We start from the raw sequence: 6,000 nt of genomic DNA on the forward strand, positions 1-6,000 counted from the left end.
ATGAGGTATTTTTTAATTATTCCTTTGTAATTGTAAGTGGATACTAATGTTATGGTTTATCTTTTTAGTTACCTAAAATATACCCTCCTAATCTGAAAATAAAATTATCCTTTGGAAGACAAAAACTAGTAAGGTTGATACTGACTACTAAAAATGGGTCTTACCTATAATATATTGAAAGAATAATTCAGTAACTGAGAAATGCTTATCTTAGAAATTTGAGGATGGTTCAATAATAAGTCTAATCTTAAAACACTGAATATGAAAAATACAAGATGCTGAAAAGTTATCTGATAAAAATGAACATTCTATTTTAAGTACTTACCAGAAATGAAATAGAAGGACAACTCAACATAGTAAAACCTTTTTCAAAATAACAATACTGTTTTTGTTGGCAAAATAATTAAGAATATTTCCATTAAAATGAGGAGCAAAATTAAGGGATCCTGGCTGTTGCCTGTGAAGACCAACCGAATAAGAAAAATAAAGACTATTTATTCTGAGTTTGCTATAGCAAGGGAGTTAGCTACCATCACTGGAGTTTTGTCAGTTACTCTAAGGTAGGCAGAAGATTGAGAAAGCTTTATAGTAGAGAAAAGGGAAGACTTAATCTGTGTTTACCTGATTGAAGGCTTGGCATGGGGAAGCTTGTAGACAGGCTAACTAGAAATGAGACATCCTATGTGATTTGTTAGTGATGCATATTTTTCTGTCTGTGGTTGGTCCTACATTGGATATTAGGACCAAATTAGGGAAGCTGTCAGTTATTAATGAAGTCATGGTCATTTTGGGCAGATTGTTATAGAAGTTATTGTTTAGCTTCTCGGATTGTCACTGTAGATAGCAACCTGGCTTCCTGTAAGTCTGACTTGTAACAGACTGGCTTCCTGGGTTGTTCATTATAGATAAGGAGTTAGTTTCCTGGGCAGGTGGCTGCAGATTGTGGCCAAAATTCTGTTTTCCATATGGTCTGGCCATTGTCCATTTGTGTATTTAATCTCTCAAACATTGTAATTTAAAATTGTTTTGAAATTTCTGAATGCAATAAGATAGTAAGCAAGTGATTTAAATTTGGAGGGTGTTACTTTAAAAATTACTTAAAAAATAAATAAACTTGGGTGTGATATGGAAAGTAGATGATTGAATTTTTTGTTAAACTAAATGTTTGAATTAATAAAGTTGTTCAGGAAAAAAACACTCTACTGTTCTGGCAATAATTAGGTAGGAAATGTAACTAAAAAAGATTTCAAGGCGCCTGAGTGGCTCAGTGGTTGAGCATCTGCCTTTGGCTCAGTCTGTGATCCCCAGGTCCTGGGATCGAGTTCTGCATCGGGCTCCCCTCAGGGAGCCTGCTTCTCCCTCCGCCTAACCTCTCTGCCTCTCTCTGTGTGTCTTTCATGAACAAATAAATAAAATCTTAAAAAAAAAAAAAGATTTCATTCACCATATCAATGAAATTTATACTTATGTTCTCAGTGAAGAGTGTGTTTGATCTATATAAGCCAAACTATCAAATTATTACCAGGGACAAAAAACACTGGAAACACCGTTTAATAGAAACATCCTTCATTTTCACCACTGAATGAAAGGAGAGGCGTACTGAGTTTTGGATAGAAAGCCTAAACATTGTAAATATTTCAGGCCATCTTAAATCAACTTAAAAATTTAATACAATTTCCAATGCAATTTTTTTGGTGGCAACTGAAATTATTTTCTAAAGTTGATCTAAAAGAATAAGAGCAAGACATATTTATTCATCTAATATGTATTTATTGATTCCTGTATTCCAAACTCTAGGGGTACATTAGTGAATGTATTAACATTTTAAAGTAATCAGATATAAGTAAAAATGTGTTTTCTTCTTTTCTAATGGATTGTTATCATTAGTAAGTTTGATTTTATGAAGATGTAGACCTGATATAAAAAAAGTTATAAAACTTGTTTAAAACAAAAGTAGAAGTGTTATATCTCTTTCTTACTGAATTCCTGTTACAGCACCACCTAAAGGAAAACTCCTGGAGGGCAGGAATTTGCCTTTTCTACCTTTTGTAGCAGTGTCTTGTTTATAATACTTTAGATTTTTATAATCCCCTCAGTTATTAGTTGTCCATTACAGAAATATAAGAAGGGAAAATTTTCAAGTATAGGTTAAAAATGGCTAGAGTTTACTTTTCTTGAAGTATTTTCCTTTGGACTCACATTGTACTTGTCTTTTAGACATAAAACATAAATAAGGTTGTCTAGAGACATTTTACCCTATCAAGGAAGGAGAAAAAAATAATCCCTTAATTACTATACAGATTTAATCTATATATTGCCAATTCATGTTAAATTGCTTAGTACAAGGAATACCTTGATGTCCACATTGATGCCAGCCTAAAATAATAATTTTTTTAAAATTTTTATTTATTTATGATAGTCACACAGAGAGAGAGAGAGAGGCAGAGACACAGGCAGAGGGAGAAGCAGGCTCCATGCACCAGGAGCCTGACGTGGGATTCGATCCTGGGTCTCGAGGATCGAGCCCTGGGCCAAAGGCAGGCGCCAAACCGCTGCGCCACCCAGGGATCCCGATGCCAGCCTAAAATAAAGAAAATATTCTGTATTGAATTAATGATCTCTGTGGACACTAAGAAGCAATGAACACATGTTCTGATTGTAAGGCCAGATGATATTGAAACAGGACAAGAGGGGATGAAGCAAGATAATTTCTGAAGCTTACTTTTTTAAACTGCAAGTGCTAAGCTAAACTGAATTCTTGCATTTCAAATCAGGGAAGAACACATTTTGGCCAATTTAGGAAACAGCATCTGGATTAAATATTCTTGTTTTTCATAAGTACTTTGGAAAAGATGTGTACAGAATTTTCTTCGTAAAGTTTCAAGGATCAAAATCATAAGCAATAATGAACATTATGTTTGGAATTGTATCTTTCCAAATTTGTCAGTGGGTTGGCAAAGGAGGGAAAGTTGTTTTCTTTTGGGAGTGTATGCCAGTATTTTAGTTATTTGAAGGTAGATTTTAATTATAATTCCTTGAGTGCCTGAATAATACCTCTACAAGGGAAGGAGTAGTGTATGGATGCTTGCCATCAGGACTATTGCATCAGAATGAGGCATAGCAGGCAGGCACTGTGTAGGGAATCTCCACAGTGGCTGCTTTCACCATTAAAATGCCAGTGAAATGAGGTGAGAATACTTTGTTAGCCTATTCCCTCTATCTACATTAAGGGGATAGGCCCATTTTTCACAATTTATCAAGCTTCATTCTCTTCTACAATGACCTAACTTGTTTCTGCTAAAGGGTCACATCAAAGTAGCATTGTTAACTTTGTCATTTTTGTGTCCTGAAGTCAGATTCTATTTTCTGAATCAAATATCAACTTGTTCAACAGCCACTGTGGTTGCACCACTGGATTTATCTCTCTCTTGAGATTTCATAGGTAGCTATTGCCACATACTTAAATGCATGTGTCATGTTTACTAAATTTGTCTTGCAGCACTAGAGTGGGTGCTCCTCACTGTATGTCTATTAGCCTCCAAGTTTTAATCTTGGGATATGTTGTTTAGCTAAAGATAAATAACAAGTGTGTTTTAGTGAAAATAACGATAATAATTAGTGAAAAAATGATAATAATGATAGTTATTAGCAACCAGAGAAAGAGAGCACACATTTTAAAAACACAAACATGATGAGACGTGATTATTCAAGCTCTGAGATGCCAACTTAACGAGATATTAAAAATAGTAAAAGATTAATGAAATGTTTCTGTAGTAGTTTCCTACTGCCACTATGACACATCACCATAAACTTAGTCACTTAAGACAATACAAATTAATTTTCTTACAGTTCCGGAGGTCAGAAATCTAAAATGAGTCTTAGGAGGCTAAAATAAAATAAACACAGCAGGGCTGTGTTCCTTCTGAAGGCTCTAGTAGAGGATCACTTCCTTGTCTTTTCCAGCTCTTATCCCTAAGCTCATGGCCCTTCAACTTCACAGGGAGCCACGGTATCACTCTGACTTCTGTGATCATTTTTCTTCTGGCTTTCCTGTCTCCTTTCATTTATAAGGACCCTTATAAATGTGTCGTGCCTAGCTAGATAATCCAGGCGAATTTCTCCATCTCAAAATCTTTAACTTAATCACACTGCAAAATCTCATTTACCATGTAAGATAACATACTCTGGGGATTGGGACATGGAATTCTGGCAAGTGGTAGGGCGGTTATTCTGACTACCACAGTTCCTTTAAATCAAAGCCCAAGGAAATACTTCCTTCACAGAGAAGTTTAAGGTGATGTGAAATTAGTAATGAACATAAACTAATTTCTAGGATGATTTGCCTTTTTTTTTTTTTTTTTTAAGATTCTATTTGTTTGAGAGAGCATGTTTGAGGTGGTGGGAAGGGGCAGTGGGAGAGAGAAGCAGACTCTTCATTGAGCAGGGAGCTGGCATCATGACCTGAGCTGAAGGCAGACGCTTAACCGCTTAACTGATGTCTGAGCCACCCAGGTGGCCCAAAAATAATTTGCTTTTTAAAAAAGTTTGTGAGTGGCACTGGGTGGCTTGGTCAACTAAGATCTGCCTTCTGTTCAGGTCATGATCCCAGAGTCCTGGGATTGAGCTTCCTGTTGGGCTCCCAGCTCAGGGTCTGCTCCTTCTCCTGCTGGTCTCCTTGCTTGTACTTCCTCTTTCTTTCTCAAATAAGTAAAATCTTAAAAAAATAAATGGAATACATTAATAAGTGATATATTCTTAATAATATAATAAAAATTGCTTATTGATTCTTACTGTCTTTTTTCTTTAGTAAACCCAGTTAAGTCAGTGAGAAATTTAATGAGGGGAGGAAGTTACATTCAGTGCCAGTCCAAGCCTGGGTAGCTTAGTTGGTTAAGCATCAGACTCTTGATTTCCAGGTCATCTCAGAGTTCTGGGATGGAGACAGTGATCAGATGATACCCCCTTGGGCTCCCATCCGGGGGTAGTCTCCTTGTCTCCTGTTCCTCTGCCCCTCCCCCTGCTCTGGTGGGTGCTCTTAAATAAATAAATCTTTAAAAAAAATCAGTCCTCAGTCATTTGTAGGTTTTAAAATTCACAGAATCAGGATTTATAAACATAATGTGCTTTAACACAGCAGATCTGAATAAACCCTCTTTTTTTGTTTAATTTTTATTTATTTATTCATGAGAGACACACACACACAGAGAGAGAGAGAGAGAGAGAGGCAGAGGGAGAATCAGGCTCCATGCAGGGAGCCTGACGTGGGACTCGATCCTGGGTCTCCAGGACCAGGCCCTGGGCTGAAGGCGGTGCTAAACCGCTGAGCCACCCGGGCTGCCCTGAATAAACCCTCTTAATGTAACTTTCTAAAATCCAGATTTGAAAGTTCTTTTGATATTTTATGAGATTTTTCATATTATGTTTATGTTTATAATTATTATGTTTCATATTATGTTAGAACATAGTACAGATACATCCCCCCCCCCATTTTTCCTGACATCTTTCCTATACTCAGCTAGAAGTACAAGCTTTGTTTTCTAAGCACTTTGAAAGGAAGTAAACAGATCTGAGAAGTAAAACTGGAATATAAAGTTAAAGGTGTGAAGAATTTCCCACTAGCCAGGACTTTGTGGGGCGTGGAGACGGAGACCTGAAAACCTTAATTCTTTATTTTTCTGTTTAATGCAGAAATGAAATTCTCCTTTATCTTGCTTTATTAAAAGAAGACTTTTTCTGCTTATAATTTTCAGAACTAATGTGAATATTTTGGACAACCTTTAGCAATACTTGATTTTCAGCCAGAGGTGATTTTGCTCCCTTGGGGACATTCAGCAAAGTCCAAAGACATTTTTGTTTGTCACAGCTGGGGTTGAGGAGTGCTACTGCATCTAGTGGCCAGAGGTCAGGGATGCTGCTAAACATCCAATGATGCAAGGACAAAGACTTCCTGGCCCACAATATAAATAGTATGAAATTGAAAAATTTTGGGTTAATAGGATA

The sequence above is a fragment of the Vulpes vulpes genome, chromosome 8 (assembly GCF_048418805.1).
Source record: "Vulpes vulpes isolate BD-2025 chromosome 8, VulVul3, whole genome shotgun sequence".
In the NCBI taxonomy this organism is placed as follows: Eukaryota; Metazoa; Chordata; class Mammalia; order Carnivora; family Canidae; genus Vulpes; species Vulpes vulpes.